We start from the raw sequence: 13,262 nt of genomic DNA on the forward strand, positions 1-13,262 counted from the left end.
TGATGTACAACACATTTATACACTGCATTAAAACTGTTAAGTTTGACTTTGATCTTGACAGCTTTATCTGTAAATAATGAAGTCCTTCATGTCTGTACTGTTCTGGATGACTGCAAAGGAGCTGACAAATTGCTCTTTATTTCTGAATTTTATTAAACAATTTTTTCTTTAAATTGTATCATTAGAGGAAAAAAGTATATTCTTAGCAGTTTTACATCAAAGTGTATCAATAAAGTCAGTACATCAATGAGAAAATAGGCATAAATGGTCTATTTGAATGTAGGATTGTGCCAATTTGATCTGCAGGCCCTAGATATTCCTAATGATTCACTGAACTTGTTGCTGCAAAGAAAATGAGATGAAAAAAAGTGTTGACTTGAGGTATATAAATTCTAAACAATTAGCATGCTACATAAAATTCATGAAGTACTTTTAGTTTAAATATAATTAATCTTTCATGAATTACATAAGTATATAATTTATGTATTACTAGGATCTAATGTTATGCAAAGGACTCTACCTAAAATCTTCTAAGGCAGGTGTACAGAATAAAATTGTTAATGAACTGTTGAGCATTATTAATCTGAAGTGCTAGGAAGGGGGAACAAATTCGTTTATAGGCAAATTCACAAGTCAGTAGGGCCCCAATAGTAAAACTATATAAAAAATTATTTTATTAGAATATTTAATCTTATCTAATACCTTCAAAGAAGCATTGACAGTTTTAGTATTGGTTTGAAGGCCCATAAAAAAGAATGTTCCTGGTATTTCCATCCCTTTGACTAGTAATACTTCACTTAAGAAAGCAAACTCTTTACTCACAGACTTTTTAAGCATCTGATTCTTTATCCATTTTTTATTTAACCTCAGGAGAATTCTTGCTACGGAACTTATATATGTTCATTCCTTTCTTCCTTTCTTTTCAAGATGTTAAGCTATTAATACTGGAGTAATAAAGTCCATTTGATTTTATGTTGGCTCAATAGTCTCCCAAGTCTATTTGGTGTGTAGTTTGATAAATGAGAAAATTTAGTGAAGTGTGAGTAGGTTAACTAGTGATTGATCAAATGATATCCAGTAAGTAATGAGAAAAATGTGTTAACAGTGGAAAGAAGGACTTTTGGCTCAGAAAAGTAAATGAGACTAAAACCAAGTAATCCCAGCTAAGCTGCTTTTGTTCATTGTGACAGCAACATTTATAACTATCCTCTCTGACAAATGTCTCTACCTGAAATAAAGGTCTATGCTAAAGCTTTATAAAAAGCAACCAAGAAGAGCACGTGGGAGCTCAGCTCTATCTTGTGTAAAATAATTGAGTTCAACTGAGGTGCGAGTTCATAGTGCTTGCGAAGTACTTTGCATAAAAGTATTACCAGTCTTACAAAGTACTTCCAAGCAATATCAACTATCTTAGTTCATAGTTCATTTAATACTTCACAAGTATGAAGAGATATAAGTGATGGTGAAACTACCTCATATTTTTGTGCACAGCTTCATCATCATTATATCTTCATGTCTAAACAAAATCTGCTGCATCTCTACTTACATCAGTTCATGTAACTTGCTGGCTAACAGCAGATGCTAAAGCCTTACTGCTGATTCTCACAGTACTTCTCCTAACCACACAGAAGTTATCACTCTGTACATAAGTGTTCTAACATTAGTCGTAGGTATCCTGTGTGGCAAATATACAGAAGGTACTTCACTGGTTTTTAACCTTTTGTTTTCAAAGTATCTTGCACTTGGGCACCATCATCCACTTCGACACAGCTGCAAGGCTCTCATATGAAAGTTTTCTTTATGATTCACATTTGAAATATTGCTACTATGTGCTGCTAAATACAGGAGAGGGGAGATCAGTGTTCACATCAGAATCTGAGAGGATGGGAAAGCTCCAGTCCAGTTACAACTCAGTGGTCACTATACTTTGGCTCGGGGATTAAAGCAACCACTGTGGAAACAGGGATGGGAAATAGAAGTTTCAAAGCTATTACCCATGATCAGTACGTGTGGTTCGCACATATCGCATCAGGCAATATTAACACAGGAGATGGACTGCAGCACTCCTAGCATCTTCAGTAAATAAATCTATAGTTACTGTGATGTATGTCAAAAGAATACAGAAATTAACTCAGAGGAAAGTATTTCACTAGTCAATGCTGGAATTCAAAGGTCTGTATGATTTCATTACAATCCAAGTCAGAAATCTGCTTTTCGGGACCGAAGGCATACTAATTCCTTATGAAATAAGACCACGTTCTAATGCTCCCACCATTCTCTCAGTCACTAATGGTCCTAGACATTAAACTGTTCTTCAGCAGCTGTAGTTAGTACTGGTGAGAAGCCAGTACTGCATGGATGGACAAGAACCTAGAACAGGAAAAAACAAATGTGACAAACAAAAATTGGTACCTAACACAAAAGCCAGAGTTCTTATTCTTGAACCACAGGGTCCTTTTATTATGGCTAGATGCCAGAAAGACTGGAAAACTAGGGTATTTTTAATAATTTAATCACAGGAGTTTTACTGTGTGGAATCTATTAATTACACCAAGCATGCATTGGGATCAGAAAATACAATGTTATACGTTAGAAGACATACTCAGCAATTGCAGGTTTCATTGTTTTGGGTTAATAAGACATAATTACAGTAAACTAGATATTATTTTAGTAATTTTTTACAAGACAGGTATTAAAAGGACTTTGTACTAGATACTACACTACTATCTAGAGACAGTGCTTGACAATGTGAAACCACATGTAGAACTGAATAATGACTTCAAAGCTATTAGGCAACAAAATAGCCTAAAATGTATGTAATACCTTACTTACTGTTTAAAAATAATCATTGGGTTAAATACAAAGGTTGCTGAGAAATGCTTTGGAAAAATTTGACCAGGTAGATTCTTGAGATTGTTTTGTACATTTGTGCATGCCTATAGGCATAGAATAATTTTTTGGTTATTTTTCCCAGGAGTAATAATTTAAAGAATCTGTAGCAGAATGAACAGAAATAATAATGTGGTATCCATTTTCAGGGCTATTTTTCAGTCTCTTGTGAACAAATGACCAAGACTAGGTTTGTTTTTTTTTTTTTGTCCTGATAATTTAGAAGCTGCTGATTTTGGGCCCTGCCTTAGATTGCCAGCACTATTCCTTACCTCTTTGATTTGAGTTGCACGAAAAGCTTTATAAAGCTTATTTTGGTGTTTGTTTTCTCTTTCCATTAAACCTAGTAGTCACAAAGAAAATTTTGATAAACTAACTTTCCTTCAAGTTTTGGTACAGCTATGAATAAACAGCAACATAAGTGCTAAGAAATTACAAGACTTGGCCTTTTAAACAATGAACTTGGAGGAAACCTACAACATGTAAAATAAGACAGAAGTTCCAAACTAAAGTAATTAAAATTCAGTTCTTTCTGAGCTGCTCTCAGAGCAAGACTCAAGATGAAGGGGGGATATGACTGCTAAGGTCCACTTCAGACAAAGAAATAAAGTAGCTTCAGGGCTGCTCTAGCTGTTTGATGAAGGTTGCTGTTCTGCTGTTGTGCCACCTAGGGATCACGAGAGTGCAATACCCAGGGGCATGCACCACCAAATTCAGGGTCTGGAAAGTCATGGTTCTATTTTGTATGAGCCTCAACTACTATTATTTCAAGGATAACTCTACACAGCATTCACATCTGCTTTACTTCCTCCTACTTTTACATTACACAAAGAAGGGACTAGGACTGGCCCAAAAATATGTTGTCGATTTAGGGAACATCATTAGTTACTGTCTAGGAGCTATAAACTCCAAACTCAAGAACAAATGAGAATCCTTCAGAGTTAGACTGAAATAGGACACTACTGTTTATTTTCCCCTCCATAACTTGAAGCTCTGAACATAACATTATCCTACACTTTAGGTCTGCTGATCTGACAAATACAGTTTTAAAATTCTAGTAGGCTGTAAGTCTTATCTTTTCAACAGAAGAAAGACAAAAAGGTACAGGTATAGTGCTGCAAATGGTAAGAAACAGAAAACTCTTATGGGGAAAGAACAGAAGACATGCAGTGCCTGTGAAATGGAGAGAAAAGGAGCAATGAAGGTCATGACAGAAAAAGTAATATAAAGAGTCATGCAAAAGATGAAAAGAATGCTTCATACAAGAACACGCAGAGCACACAGCAGCCCTGAGAAGGACTAAGAACACAAAAGAGAATCTGGCTGGCAACAGAAGGATGTTAGGCACTGTTGGAGAGATAAGGGACATCTGCATCATCTGATGGATAACAAATGAGGAATAAGTACCAAAGAACCTGGGTACCTTTGGCATGGGAAAAGGACTGGAAGGTTCCTGAGGTAAATAAATACAGAACTTGGCTGAGTGAGCGCTGGAGGGATATAATCAGTCCTCTGCATGTGCACTGAGCACACTGAGGCAGGACAGCTTAAAGTAACTTTGCCAGGTCAGAGTCGGGAATAGAGACAGCATCACAGTAAAGGTAACCCCGGATTAAAAACCAGTGGATGAACTAGTCCGAAGAGCAAGATAAGAATGTCAGGAAGGAAAGGAGTCCCTGGTATAAAGCACAGCAATGGAGCATGTCATAAAATCATAGAATAGCCCAGATTGTAAGGGATGTGGAAAGATCATCTGGTCCAAACTTTCATGGGTAAGGGAGCCTAGATGAGATTATCTAGCACCCTGTCCAATCACATCTTGAAAACCTCCAGTGATAGGGACTCTACCATGTCCCTGAAGAGGTTATTCCAGTGAATAACTGTTCTCACTGTAAAAAAAATCCTTCTTATATCAAGATGAAACCTTTCCTGTTGCAACTTGTATCCATTTCCCCTTGTCTTCTCCATGTGGCTCCTTGTGAAGTGAGAGCTTTGTAGCCACCCTTTAAACACTGGAATACGGTGATGAGGTCCCCCCTGAGCCTCTTCTTCTCCAAAGAGAAAATATTGAACTTCTCTTTCCTCACAGGACAGGTTCTCCATCCCTTTGATCATCTTTGTGGCCCTCCTTTGGACCCTCCCCAGTCTGTCCACATGTTTCTTGAATTGTGGCCACCAGAACTGGACACAATACTCCAGGTGTGGCCTGACAAACACTGAGTAGAGTGGGATGATCACATCTCTATCTCTGCCAGTAACATCCCTGCAGATGCAGCCCAGGATCTGATTTGCCTTTCTTGCTGCAGTGGCACACTGCTGATTCATGTCAGGCCAGGGTAGACAGACCTGTCAAGGAGCAGAAATAAAAATTTAGAAGTAAATGATAGCCAAGAAGTACATTGAACAGCAAAGGACAGCTATTGCCTGATGCTAACTTGGGGAAAATGTTACATCACTGGCCAGTTCCTTGTTGATGGGCTTACTAGGCCCGCAGTCACTGAAGGGACAGACTGCAGATACACTCTTACAGGTTTTGCCTGGCCAAAACAAAAGAAGTCAGCTGCATGGCCTTCTCATGGTATATATTTCAGTGTATGCTCAGGTCTCATCTATAAAAGATTTAGTTGCAGTGAGGACCTACTTATATTTTACATTTCAATATTTTAGAGTTGAATGGCAAAAATAGGGATGTTTTCAAAACCAGGAGCTTCCATTCCTAATGAACATGGTACTAGAGACCTTTGCTGGCAGTTAATATATTGTCATTTGCTCCCCTTAAAAAATCTAGGCATAAAGCAGCAAATACAGCTGCAAATAACTTTCAAACTACAAACAACTGAGACTGATACAGAATTTTTCAAACCAAACTACTAGCTCTTCCGAGGTTTCAATAGTATTCAATCACAACTAATTAGCCTCTGTTTTCAGAAAATATGTATTCTTAAAAATACACATTTTGATTCTCAAAAATTAATCAGTTATAAGCTAAATAATTTTAGGGAAAGTTGCATCAGGAGTAATGTTAGTGGCTATTTATAACGTAACAGCTAAAGTTCTATCATCACAAAAGAAATTCTGTGCTAGTTTTAAAAATTAAGAGGAACCTGAGATGAAATAAGCAGCTATGAAAACAAAGAATTTATTCATAAACTGTTAAGTTTCCCTTTCTTCCATTTGTGGACTGATAACATACCTATTTTAAGTTGACCTCTGTGGATAAGGCAAAACTAAAAGGCTTTTTTCTGCCTTACACCAACAGACTGTGAAACACGTTTCTATAAAGTTTAATGATCAGTGTTACAAGTGTATCTCATCACTTGCAGGTGTACCATTTACAAACCACTGAAAAACATTTTTATTAAGATTTTTGTGTAACAGCCTTAACCTCAGATGCTGTGCATATTCTCCATCTTTGCTCAGACCAAAAGGGCTCTGGCAGTGTTTCCTGGAAATTTACTGTGTAAATAAGGTACTATGATCCAACTGGCAACACATGTACTAGATCTAGTCTGTAGAATATTTCCTTTCGGTTTGATATTTTTTCTTTGAGGAAACTACAGAGCACTTTTTTGACAGAAGAGAAAAACTCTTCTTGCCCCTTGCTAAGAGATGCTGCTGCCATAAGGTCCATATGAGCGGAAGCAGCAGGGCAAGGAGCATGTTTCTTGCTGTACATGAGCAGCACAGGAATGAATGTTACTATTGTCTCTGCAGCACACATAGGGAGGGCAAAACTGGGACCAGTGTAATATAAGATAGACAAGACATTAGATGAAAAGGCTGCATCCCTGCAACATGGTATGTCTACTAATATAGACATTCTCTTGCTGATTGATTACAGTTATAATCAACAAGCAAATTAAGTTTGGTCAGCTTAGTCTTCAGAGCTTTTTCTAACATTAATAAAAAGACTAATAGAAAACACATTGTTTAAGATAAAATATAGGGAAACTGACAACAAATATATACTGTAAGTCAGAATCTCTAGAAAATCGACAAGGATGTGAAAAAGCAAAGAATATTTGATCAGCCAAATCAGGGATACAAGAAGGAATTTAAGAAAAATTAGGTAAAAAATAGGTCATAAGCACTGCATTTGTCCCTGAGTGGTCTGAAATATTACAGCTGATAATAATAATGATGAAGAGCAGATATGTCAAATAGACAATTTCATATTTGAGAATATGATGTATGGTATAATAATACCAGAGGATGTATATGAACTACTTTGTTTTCCAACATCAATTAATAATGATATGAAAAAGCAGCCACTGTATTTTGATATCTTAAAATAATTAATGCCTTATCACTTGCATCCTGGAATTTCGGAGGAGCTGGCCAATTAATGCACTGAGTTTGCTGTCCAGAGTTTATGTTGCCCAATTCTAGTTACTCAGTGAAAGGTACTCAGGTTGAAATGGTATTCTACATAAAAAGACTAAAGTTGGTAAGAAACAAGGAGAAGAAATTAAAACTTTTATGACTGCAGTTCATAGCCTTGCTGAACTTGGCATCATAAAGGACTTTGATTTGGTCATCTCAGACCTACATATCCTCAAAGTGGTATGCAACTGTAGGCTTTTCTTAAATTTCCCTTGATATACTCTTCCTATGCTCATCAAGCTTTTGCTGACTAAACTGGCTTCCATTCAGTACGTCACAAGCATCAGAACATTTCAAAAAAGAAAACTGAATTGTGGCAGCATTGCCTTTGCCATACAGATGGTGCATTTGTTTGCAGAAGCAGTAAAAGTGAACACCATGAGTGACTCTGAGCAGTTCTGAGATGTTTTCAACAGTGGCCCTTTATTCAGAATGACAAATGTGAATTCAGAAAAGAACAGATAAAATCTGCTGAACACATAAACCAGTCAACAGGCAAGTCAGCAGAACACAGATGGACTGCAGCCATTATTCACCTTATCTGAATCCATGGCATTTCGGCTGAAATATCCTAGGTATAATAAATCATATGGGAAAATGGTCTCCAACAGTAGCTCCTCTAATAAAATCTGTAAGGGATCCCCTTAATTGTCAGAAGATGAAAATATAAGAAAACAACAGAAAGTATTTAATAAAGCAGAAACATCAATTGCATGTTCCCTTGTTTTGGCACAACACATTGCAAACTCTTCAACACCAGTAGCAACAGCTGTATCTTACAGTCTGGGAACAATGCTCTCACAAGAACCGTTTTGGACATAAAAGAGGAATGCAAGCGAGTGAAAAATATGCTTTAACAGTTAATTCTGCTTGCAGACATCTCAGTGAATATTTACTCAGCGTCAATTTTAATACAAGGATGAGGATCCAGTGCTTGACTTCAGAAGCATAAGGAAGGTGAATAACCCTCCACCTGAAATTCCAAGATGGGGACAAAAGCTGATGTGATTTTCTTTCAAATATCAGCGTATAACAGGGAAAGTATGCAAAACATCCCAATCAAGCAGTTGCCAACGTTATAAGAAAGGTCTCACAGTGAGCTTTTTCTTTTTCAGATTTTTTTTTCTGATTTTGTTCTGAAATCACACCCAGTATTTCCCCACCAGTTTCAACCAACTAAATATAGACAACTAAAAGACCAGTATTTTTAAAAATACATCTGTGCCAACATGGTGTCACTAAAGTATTCTTTTAATAAGTATGCTACCATATAGGACTTTTCATATGGACATAGATTTAATTCTGAAAGGATGGCCTATTTGGATCCTACAACAATGAAACAGAAGATACTTTCCAAAACTCATGAAGATTGTTAATGCATAAGAAGATGTAGGTTATGAGCTGACCAATCTGTACAGTGGATCTGAGTAGATATTTTCAGGCCATCATACAAGGATACAACAGAAATAACGGGGGAAAAAAGCTATCCTCAGAGATGTGTGGCATACCTTGGCAACCAACAGCCACAGATGTTTTGGAGGTGTATTTCTGGTTTTTATTTTCAGAAGACTCCCATGCATTTTTGTAACAAGTTGCTTCCCCACCTATATTGATTTGGCTTTTTTTTCCACAGCTTTTGCCACTAAACATCATCCTAAAACCACCTGAACAGTCACTGGCAGGACTTCTGATGTGAAAAGGATGACTGGCATATCAACTTGTGATGATACTGTAATTTAAATCTACTTGGTCTAGTCATAAAGTATTGGAAGATGAAGTCCCAGCACAAGGAAGGAAATTCAGCAGTGGAACTTCAGCATCTGAAACAAAGAAAAACACTGCTTGAAGTAAGATTAACAAGAAAATAAATCCTTACTGACACTCACGGTACTGCAGAGTTTGAATGAGAGGAAAATAGTGGTCAGTGGGTTACTGGTAAAAGGCAGCTTGGATCAGCTTATTAAGGTGGGCACAAGTACAGCAGTACATATATCTATGTACAGGCAAAAGCAAAACTCTGAGAGCAATGCTAAGTCCTATTGACAGAAGACGTGAAAACGTACAATTGAAAAGAGGTTACTGCAAAGGATACAGAAATTAATGGGATGATATGCTGAACAGGGATAACTGCAATGGTAATGCAACAAGAAAGCAAATGAAATTTTGGAACATACAGAAAAAAAAAATCAGGAGTTACCTTACTTCAGTATGTGGCAAGTAGCGTGACTGATTTTGGTGTATTGCACCTGTTTCTGATGTCCATGATTTGTGAAGCATGAAGATTGCTGATAAACTAGAGAAGCATTACAGTCACATAATATCCGTTACAAAGCGTAACATTTTGTGAGTCTTACGTACTCAAACAAAACCAAAACTTGGACAGAAGGATGGAAAGAAGAGGCTTAATAACTTACAAAGTCCATGATTTAAAGCTAAATTTCAAGCAAGTCAAGTTTTCACTGCAGCAACTTCATGAAGACTGTGGTGGATTTTTTTATCACTATACATTTTTAGTCAAGACTGGATGCTTTTAAAAAATATCTGATCTGGGTCAGACAAGAATTAAGCTGGGGAAATCTATGTCCTCCTTTATAATACAGTCAGACACCAATGATCCACTCTTGCACTTGCTTCTGAGGGGTACCTGCCTCAGCAGGGTTCAAGAGGGAGAGGCTGATGAGGAGTCAAGAGACAAGATTCTTCATGAGCAATTATGCAGCTATGTGAACATTATCTGTTGAATAAAAATGCAAAAATATTTATGCATTTGGTGATCTTTCAACTTTAAAATATTCAATGCCATTTTTAGGAAAAAAAAAACCCACAACAAAAAAACAAATGATCATTTACATATCAGTTGCAAAAGCACTTTGATATCCTTCAGCTATTTCTGTCTACTGACTAAACAGGACTGATAATTCATTTCCTAAAGAAAAGATTGTCAAAGGAAGATCAGTGTGATTTGTTTATTGCAATTGTAGAGACAGAGACCTACTTGGAAAATACGGCAGTGGAGTTAAATCTTTATGGGCAAGATAAAGATTAATGAAAATGAAAGATAAAGAATAATAAAAGCAATTATACTGCAAGCAGAATGTAAAAAGTGGTTTCACTATTGTAAGAAGATGTTATTTGAATGCTATCAGTTTTTAGCCACTCTTTTGTGTTAGTCTAAATCCTAAAATACAGCTAGTTTGTTTCTTTGCTCCCATATAGATAGTCCGTTTCCCTGTTTTTGAGTAAAATCTCCAGATGAACATTCACACCAAGCACTGGACAAAGCTTAAAGAAAGAAAAAAAAAAAAGATAAAAGAATGCAGAATGGATGGTGGTGCTCTTTGGAGTTACTCTGAACAATAAGAAATTTGGGGAAATTTGACATCCAGTCAAGTGAGGGTTGTTTTTAAAGCATGAGGACATACTGTTCAGCTTTTCTTGGAACACTTATTCAGATAAAATAAACCACAATATGCATTTCAATCACTATCTCAACTGTCAACATTGAGCACTTGATATACACTATTTTCAGTTAAAACCAATGGTGAGATCAAACGTGAAAGAAAATTACCCTGGCTTAAACAGTTACTACACATCAGCTCATCTGCAGAACTAGTAAGCCTTAAACCAGAAGGAAATAATTGGCACAGTTAGTTTAGTTTAGCCTGTAGCAAAAGAATCCAGTCAAATTCTTTCACATTTGCCACACCATAACATCTCCGCAGACATTCACCAAGACCTAGCTCATTTGAGGTTATTTGTTTGCTTTGCAGTGTTTAGCCCGAAGTTATATCATGGCTAGCCAACATACTTAAGAGTTGGTCACATTGTTGCTGTAATAAATACAATCTTATCTAAGGTATTTAATGCAAAACAATTACAAAGAATTTGCAAATATGCACCTGCTACTACTGGAATGCTGCTACTAAATGTGGGAAAGAAGGAAAAGAAGTTTAAAAACCTACAGCAACATAACACGACAAAGAATGTACCGAGAGGCCCATACCCTTCCTCCAAAGCACATTCTGCTCTCCTGGATGTAGTTATGCCCTAAAACAGAGATCTGAATGACCATTTCTGTCCCCTCCACCATTCAGATGAGGGCTGTGTCAGACCTGTGCTAGTTTAAGGCAGGTAGTGATGTATATTTAATCTATGGGACAGTGCAGAGAGATGAAGGTGACAGGAGAAGGAACCTTTCCAGTGTGTGTGGTCATTTTGGTCCCAAGTCTCCTACATGCTTACCTACTTGTATTAACAAGTTTGAGGTGACCCATTAATAAGAAGGTGTCATATAATAAACACTACCAGGAGTAATACTCATATAACTACCCCCAGGAGTAGTACTTATGAATTCACTAAACACAAGTTAGGAGGAAGGTTCAGATAACCGACACATAGTTGTCAAACTAATGGTTAAGAACAACACTTTTATTCTATGAAAAGCATGCTACATCCCTTTGGGCCCATATTATTTGAACTATTGTATACCCTTTTTCCTAGGACTTGTTAACTGCTAGCAGGCCTGGTTTATGATTTTTCCATGTCGCCATGCTTTTTGGCTCCTTTCATTGTCTCTCTGGTATCAAATATAAGCTTTGCATCTGTATTTTCAATGCTCTCATAGCTTACTTTCCCCCCTTAGCTATTTTCTGTCATTATAAAAAAATTAATGCAAATTTGATTAGACTTCTGTAGTTCACCTGCTGCTTTTTCAAACAAACATCTTTGTGCTTTCTTCCATGCTGTCCTTCTTGTTGGATAAGTTTCCTTTCAACAGCCAGAAAACCAATTAATTTTCTTCATCAAATCCCACCTTATGTCTTCTTCGCCATGATGTATATACAGAAACAAGAGTTAGGCTGATGGTGTGTTGCAAACTGCCTTCCCGGCTGATCAATACCATCTCATTGTTTCCCTCATCTGTCTGTAGCCATCTGCTGTCTTTTGTCCTTATACTTTTGAGCTCTTCAGGGCAGGAATTATCTTTTTGCCCTATATTTCTATATGGTATATTTTGGTAATCATAGTCCAGGATTAAGGCTGCTAGATAGCATGCTAATACAAACAAATAATAATAATGACAAAATTTGCTCTAAGTTCTTTGCAGATATTTTTTTGAAATCTAAGACTTAGAAATATGAGGTGGTTCAGGGAAAAAAATCACCAGTTTCACTGGTTTTTTTCAGTGCCTCTGAAAAAGGTTTAGAATAGCAGTGGATGGGAATATTAATTCAAGTCTTTTAATATAGCGCTGGATCAGGCTCAGCAGGTCTGACAGCCTGTCTCCATTGTAACTCCTACCAAAGGCAGTAAAAGGACTCTCACGGGAAATGAATCAGGCCCTACGGAGTCCATGAGGCAGTGTGCAAGAGGAGCTGTGCTATTGTCGGGCAAGACTGGTGGCTTAGATGGAGGACCGCATATTGACGTTTTTATTATCTTCTCTAATGTAAATGTGCCATATTTTCCTATTTATTTTCTTTTTAAGGTGAGCGTCAGAAAAAGTTAAAGGTCTGCAACACCACCGAGGGTCATAATGAGAGAAAATGAAATTATTTCCACAGAAACCGTAATTCAGGCAGACAACTGTGAAGCACAAATGTGAAAATATAAATATTGCAAAACGTGTATTTATGTGCAAGAGGCCTAAATTTCAGTCACTGCTGAGGATCCTCATTCCAGTGCCCTCTCTGCGCCTACGTGCTCCCTTACGAGCCTGTAATTTGTAAGGGGGGTAATTTTATCTTGCACGGAACACTGAAAGTGTTAGAATTTGCCCGTCTTTTCACAGCACAGCTACAGCAGGGACTACCTGACTCAGCTCACAAACTAGAGCCACAGCATCAAATTTCCCAACCCACTTAATTTGAAAGCCTGCCAAGATAGGTGAAAGACCTTATAAATATGTAAAGCAGGAAGTTCAAATTACACAGTGATGTAAATTCCCAGTGATTGATGCCCTTTTAAAAACAATAAAAATCCTCGAGAAA

Source organism: Athene noctua, chromosome 2, assembly GCF_965140245.1.
Source record: "Athene noctua chromosome 2, bAthNoc1.hap1.1, whole genome shotgun sequence".
NCBI lineage: Eukaryota > Metazoa > Chordata > Aves > Strigiformes > Strigidae > Athene > Athene noctua.